At 46.9% G+C, this 7,500-nt stretch overlaps 1 protein-coding gene across 4 annotated transcripts in view; it reads right to left on the bottom strand.

Moving 5' to 3' along the window:
* Positions 1 to 7,500, bottom strand: part of CdGAPr (GTPase-activating protein CdGAPr) — a 370,593-nt gene that overhangs the window by 232,536 nt on the left and 130,557 nt on the right. The window lies entirely within an intron of this gene.

Below are 7,500 nucleotides of genomic sequence, written 5' to 3'. Positions count from 1 at the left end.
GAATAGAGCGGTGGTTGTGAATGGTAAATGGTAGCGGCGGTTGTGAATGCTGGCGGCGATTGTGCATGGCAGCGGCGGTAGTGAATGGTGACAGCGGAACATGAGTAGAGCGAATAAGACATCACGACCCCAAGTACCACAGACCCTTAAAACCGGCCTCCCACCCACAACAATAAAACACAAACACAAAAATGCACGATTCCTTGGAGGAAGCACCGCCCCTCGTCCACCCCAGAGAGTCCCCAGCAGTAGCCTTCCGCAGACTTTCATTTGAGGGAATCTTGAGCTTGTCCAACCTGTCTTCCCTGGCCGGACTGCCGCCGCGACTTCCTCAGGCCACCTCGCGGCATTCCAGCGGCTCCTTGGGGACTCGCCGAAGCCGGTGAATTACGTGTGGCCGGCAGTACGACACACAGAGAGAACCAGAAAAGAATCCACTATTTCATTTCATTCGTTTTGAACAACTACAACAGGTCTGTGGCCTACACTTCTAACAAACAAAATATACTACGTTTGGCACCTACGCTTCTAACAAAAAACAATTAGGTCTGTTTCCTACACTTCTAACAAATACAACGAGCTTAATTTGTTTCCTACACCTCTAACAAATGCAACAAACTAAGTCTTGTTTCCTACTCATCTAACAAATAAAACACACTAAATCTGGCACTTACACTTATTACTTGCAACCCAAACAACCACAATAAACTAAGAACTAAAGAGAACATTCCATTCAACCTACACGCACTACACAACCCAAATATACACTCATTCATAAAGAAGAGTAAAAAAAATCCTCCTTTAAACCGCGCATCGAGAAAAAATATACGTGCAAACCGTTCAGCCAGTCGTTACCGTATCATTTTGCAATAGCAGTATGTGGCCGGGGAAAAGGGATGTCGGGATGAAATGGTTCATTACAGGTTTTTGTGTCCATTATCTGGGGCTGAGTGGGAAGGAGGGAGGAAGGGAGAGGAGGGAGAAGGGCGGGAGGGAGGCGGAGAGGGTGAGGGAAGGGGAAGGAGGAAGAGGGGAGAGGGAGGAGGAAAAGGAAGGAGGAGGAGAAGAGGGAAAGAGAAAGAGGGGAAACTGAGAGGGAGAGGAATAAGGAGGAAAGGGAAAAGTGAAGAGGAGATGGGAAAGGGAGAAGAAGATTGGGAAAGAGAAAGGAGGAAAGAGGAGACGAGGGAAAGGGGAAGAGGAGAGGTGGAGGGGAGAGGTATGAGGAAGAAGGGAGTGGAAGGGAGGAGGAGGAGAGGGAAGACAGGGAAAGGGAGAAGAGAGAAGAGAGAAAAGGAGAAAGGGAGAAGAAGAAGAAGATAAGGGGAAGAGAAGACAGCAAAGCTAGTGGAGAACACATCAAAAGGAAAAAAAAGACAAAAAAGGAAACAGCGAAAGAAAAGAAGAGGTAATGCAACGAGGAGGGAGAACAGTACTACAAATACTGTTAACGGTTAGAGTTAAGCTGTACCTCCCCCCCCCCCCCCGTTCTCTAATAATCTCTTCTGCCTCCCTTCGTACTTCAACGACCCCCCCCCCCCATCTCCTGCCAAGCGATATTGTAATTAGCCATCCAATACGTGTCATAATTGCCCGGCCTGAGAAGCAGAAGTGGGAGAAGTGAGCGGAGCGAAGATTACGAAAGGAGGAAGGAGCGATAACCAAGGATCAAGGGGAGGGGGAGAAAACGAGTGCGGAAGTGAAGAGCAACAACGGGATGGGGAGAGGTAAAAAAGAAATAGAGAGAGAGAGAGAGAGAGAGAGAGAGAGAGAGAGAGGAGAGGAGAGGAGAGGAGAGGAGAGGAGAGGAGAGGAGAGGAGAGGAGAGGAGAGGGAGGGGAGGGAGGGAGGGAGGGAGGAGAGAGAGAGAGAGAGAGAGAGAGAGAGAGAGAGAGAGAGAGAGAGAGAGAGAGAGAGAGAGAGAGAGAGAGAGAGAGAGAGAGAGAGGGAGAGGAGAGGAGGGAGGGAGGGAGGGAGGGAGGGAGGGAGGGAGGGAGAGAGAGAGAGAGAGAGAGAGAGAGAGAGAGAGAGAGAGAGAGAGAGAGAGAGAGAGAGAGAGAGAGAGAGAGAGAGAGAGAGAGGAAGGGAGGGAAAGAGAGAGGAAGGGAGGGAAAGAGAGAGGAAGGGAGGGAAAGAGAGAGAGGAAAGGAGGGAAAGAGAGAAAAGGGAGGGAAAGAGAGAGAGAGAGAGAGAGAGAGAGAGAGAGAGAGAGAGAGAGAGAGAGAGAGAGAGAGAGAGAGAGAGAGAGAGAGAGAGAGAGAGAGAGAGAGAGAGAGAGGGAGAGAGGGAGAGAGAGAGAGAGAGAGAGAGGAAGGGAGGGAAAGAGAGAGGAAGGGAGGGAAAGAGAGAGAGGAAAGGAGGGAAAGAGAGAGAGGAAAGGAGGGAAAGAGAGAGAGGAAAGGAGGGAGAGAGAGAGAGAGAGAGAGAGAGAGAGAGAGAGAGAGAGAGAGAGAGAGAGAGAGAGAGAGAGAGAGAGAGAGAGAGAGAGAGAGAGAGAGAGGCGGGGGGGGGGAGAGGTGGAGAAAGGAGAGAGAGGGAGACAGACAGACAGAAAACGAAAAAAAGACACAGAAAGAAAAAACGAGACGAAAAAGACCAAGAAAAAAAAAAAACATGAGAAGAGCTATTCCAAAGAGAGGCAGACTAAGCATGGGCCGTGGAAAGAGACAACCGGGCTCCGTGCGCCGGCTCATTAATACAACCCACGCAGCAACAACTCCGCCGCCACACTCCCGCATCCCACATAAAAAGTCCCCGAACCCGCCGCCGAGACTCCTATGGCGACAGGAGAACTAATAATAAAATAATTTTCTAGAACACAACCTACGGTGCAAATTATTCTAGCTAAATAACATTAGAAGAAAAAGTAATACAACGGTAAAAATAACCAAGAAAAGAAAAATAGGAAGAAAAGAAATTAAAAAACATACATAACAATTAAAGAAATAATAGAATAGAAGGTAGAAATAACCAAAAATACCAATAGGAAGAAAATAAAAGAAAACAAGAAAAAGCAAACCAAAAACAGCAAGAGAGCCTACTTCTCTCCTCTGCCAGCAACAAAAAAAGATGAAAAGACTACAAAGGCTAACAAATAAAGAGTAAAAACCGGGCTTGCATGAACTAGTGGGGGCATACGAGACATGAATCAGTAGGAACAAAACCGAACCGCCTCGTAAAGCAATAACCCCAAGAATGTACACGCGACCAATAATAATCCATTACCAATCTGGATATCACGAAATAATAACAACAATAAACGAGAGGCAATGTACATTAGAGGGAAAACTATATACAGAGCTTATAATATATAAAATATATAAATAACTTAGTCTCAGTCTTACAATCTTTAAATCAACAAATATATAAATATCTTAGTGTTATAAACATAAAAATAGCTTAGTCTCAGACAAACCGAAACCGAAAAGAAACACATCAAACATCTTCGTTTATTTAGATGAAGAACAGCCACACAGAACCAAGCACGGCAGGGGCAAGCAAGAACAAGCTGAAGCAAGCCAAGGTGAGAAACGGTATCAAGCAAGCACGCCGCCGCGAGCAGAGCGTCCAATATCCATCGCCCGGTACTGCCTCGTGCGGACGGGCATTGCGCGCGTCACAGCCCTGGGTCGGCTTCAAGAGGGGGGACGAGGGTAGGGTAGGGTAGGGGAGGAGAGGGGAGGAGAGACGAGGGAAGGGGAGGGAAGACGAGGGAAGGGAGGGGGAGAAGCGAGGGTGGGTGAGGAGAGGGAAGTGAAAGGAGGGAGAAGGGCAGTGGAGATGAAGGAGAGGAGGGGAAACGAGGGGTGGGGAGGAGAAGGGAGTGTGGGTGATGGGAGGGAAGGGGAGGAGGGAGGTGAGGGGAGAGAGGACGGGAAGAGAAGGGAAGACGAGGGGAAGGGAGGGTGGGAGAGTGGAGGGAAGGGGAGAAGTGAGGGTGGGTGAGGGGAGGGAAAGAGATAAGGGAGGGTGTGTGTGAGAAGGGAAGGGGGAAGGAAAGGGGAGATGATGGGAGGGAAAGGGGAGAAGAGAAGAAGGGAGGAGAGGAAAGAAGGAAGTGAAAGAGAGATGGGAGGGGGAGGGGCTGAAGGGAGGGTGCATGGATGGAAGGGGAGAGGGAAAGGGTGGATGAGAGATAAGATGGAAGGGAAAGGAAGAAGAGAGTGGTTGGTGAAGGGAGGGAAGGGGAAAAAGAGAAGGTTGAGGAGAGAAGGGGAAGAAGACAACAGAAGGGAAGGGTAGAAATGAGGAGAGGGGAGAGGATAGAAGAAGAGAGGAGAAAAAAGAGAAGACAAGAAAGACAAAGGGAGAAAAAGGGAAGAGCAGAGCATAAGGGGAAAAGGGAAGAAGAGAAGAACCGAAGAGAGAGAGGAGAGGAGAGGGGACGAGAGGACTGAGAGAGGGGGGGGGGTGGAAGCGCAGAGATGCCGGCCGTTTATTGGATCGGGAGGAGGGCCGGCGGCGCGGAGTTATAGCCCGTAAAAGTGTGACCAACAAATATTGTGTCCCGCCCACCTCGCCCACCCGCCCGGACCCGCGAGCGATACTTCACGCATTACCGCTCCTCGAATATGATGGCATTATTCCTTCGAGAGAAGCGCACTGGATAATATCAATAGTGGTGGCTGTAATAACAATAGCAGCGGTAGTAGTAACGATATAGGATAAAATTGGTATTACTGATGATAATTAATAATAATAATAACAACAACAACAATAATAATAATAATAATAATAGCAATAATAGCATTAACAAGAGCAACAATAACTATAACAACAATAATAATAATAATAATATCAACAATAATAATAACAATATCAATAATAATAATAGCAACAACAACAACTGCAACAATAATAACAGCAACAATTGTAACACCTGTAACAACTGCCGCTGAAATCAATACTTACACCGGTAATAACCACAGCAGTAACAACATTCACCCATAGACGGTAAAAGACAGTGAAATGCGGCGCGTGATATCCGGAGAGTTTTTTTTTGCGCAAGTCAACGCCTTTTAGCAAGCCCTGTGGCCAAGATCCCCGACCACTCCATCGCCTACCGAAGTCTTCCTCCTTATCCTTACATCATCACCCAGCATCATGCACTCACAAAACATCACGTCGTAGTCATCATGCGATCGCAAATATTCCGTTGATACCATGCACTCGCAAATATCACGACACCTGACGACAACCATAAATCGGAGGGAGAGAGAGGAGGAGGAAGGCGGAGAGGAAGAAGGAGGAGGAGGGATAAGGAGGAGGAGGAGGAGGGATAAGGAGGAGGAGGAAGGGAGAAGGTTGGGGATCGCACACAGTCAAGCGCCGCACTCAAGCTCATCCTTCCGACGCACTTACGTGGCTCCGGCGACGCACGCACCTGCAAGTCACACTTCTCTCGGGTGTTTACGATTATTACCTCCACCCGGGCGCTATCACACCTCGACGCGAACGCTCAGTGGTGCATGTTACGTTGCAATTTCCTTAAAGCCGCCGGGGGCCGAAAATGTTGCATGCACTAAAAGCACTTTGATCTCATAATCTTTCACGATGGCTCTTGCTTATATTCATGTCCCTGGCTCCTCTGGGTATCTATTGAGGAAGGGCGGGAGGGGGGCGAAATGATAGAAGAATTCCTGTACCTTTCGTTTCGTGTTGGCTTGTAATGGTTATCAATTTCATACTTTCTCTATACACATATTTCCTTGCATAAACAAGTTACTTCACTGGATTATTCAGTGGCCGTGACACCAGAGGAAATAAAATCGAAAACTTAAAAAGAAAAGCAATCATCTGACAAACCGCTTTCACCGGGCCCTTCACAACACAAGCCGTCTAATCACAGGCAAGAGAAAGATCCAGCGCCACCAACATCCCAGCGATCGCAAGCACCGCATAAATAAATCTCCCGTACGCGCCCGCTTCCAGAGCACAATTAAGATTCAGATTCTGACAATGGTGGGCGTGGTCGCGGAGATGTGTCGTGTGGAAGAGGGGCGTGGTGAGTGTAAGAGCGTGCCGAGGCTGTGGGTGTGGTGAACCAGATGTAGGCGTGTGAGTGTAACAAGTGAGCAATGTTTTTTTTTTTCTTCATCTTTTTTAAGCAAACTGGTCATTACTATGATTATCATTACTACTACTTACTCCCGTTATTACTCTTTCTACTCTTACCTTCCTCTATATAACATTTTGGGGCATGGAAGAGAAGCGAAACAAATGTACGAGGAATGATGATCGGCTAAGCAATAATATCCTACAAAAGAGAGCGAAATGGACAATCAGGAAAAGGGAAACAGGGACGCCGTGCAAGACCAACCAGGGATGTCTTAAAACTTTTAAGTTAGGCTGCAACCTTGAACACCTGCGCTGCCTTGTTAATCTTGTCAATGCTTTTATGTGAAAAATGGAGAATGAAAATGAAAGTGAGGGAGGGAGTTACAGATTACGAGAGGGTCAAGAGACAGAGGAGGAGGAGGAGAAAGAGAAGGAGAAGAAGAAGAAGAAGAAGTAGAAGAAGAAGAAAAAGAGGAAGAGGAAGAAGTAGATGAAGAATGAGAGGATGAGGAAGGAGGAAGTAGAGTGGAAAAAACAATCAGAAAAGGAGGGAATGGAAGAGAAATGGGAAGAGGAGGAAAAGAAGAGAAAGAGCAAGAGAAGAAAATTAAAACCGCGGATACACCCCCCTCCCCCACCAATAAAAAAAAATCAAAAGCATCATTTAAAAAACGAGCCCCAAATGAAAACAAGTGAAGACAGAAAAAATCCAAAAAATGAAAAAGCGAGAGAAAAAAATCTGTATAACTCTGGGCTCGCTGGAATTCTAATAATGCAAAACAGAATTTCCTGTACTCGTTCTCCGTTCCCGCGACCAGCCTCTGTCTCCTCTCGTGACGAGGGAGAGACAAAACGAAAGAGGAATACGTAACCCCTGCATGTTATTACATCGAGTCTGCACTCTCAGCTCTTACCTGTTCATTAGTTCATCTTCTCCCGCTTTCCGTTTGTCTGTTTGCATGTGTCTCTCTCTTTCATGTTCTTTTTATCTCTATATATTTCTTTTTTATTTCTCCTCCTTTTTCATATTTATACTGCCTTCTTTTTCACTTTCTCCTCTGTATCCTTCTTCACCTCTTTTGTATTCTCCACTTCTCTTCACTCTTCCTCCTCTTCTGTATTCTCATTTCATCTTCTCTACACTCTCTTCCTTCTCTGTCCTCTCCTATCCTCTTCTTTCCTTCGCCATTTCCACATCTCCTTTATTCTCATCTCTCTTCTCCCTGTTTTTCTCCTTTCTTCCTCTCCTCCTTTAATCCGCCTCTCATCGCCCTTCCTCCATTCCTCGCCTCTATTTCTTTTGCATTCTTCACCTCTTCTTTCTTCTCTTTCCTTTCTCTCCTCTCCGTTCTTCTTCCTTCCTTCCTTTCTCTCCCCTTCATTCCCCTCCTACTTTCCTTGGCCTTTCATCGTCCTTCCTCCCTTCCTCCCCTCTCCTCTCCT

This window comes from Penaeus vannamei, chromosome 22, assembly GCF_042767895.1.
Source record: "Penaeus vannamei isolate JL-2024 chromosome 22, ASM4276789v1, whole genome shotgun sequence".
In the NCBI taxonomy this organism is placed as follows: Eukaryota; Metazoa; Arthropoda; class Malacostraca; order Decapoda; family Penaeidae; genus Penaeus; species Penaeus vannamei.
Note: the sequence above shows the minus strand (reverse complement) of the source record. Positions and strands in the feature narration are given on the sequence as shown.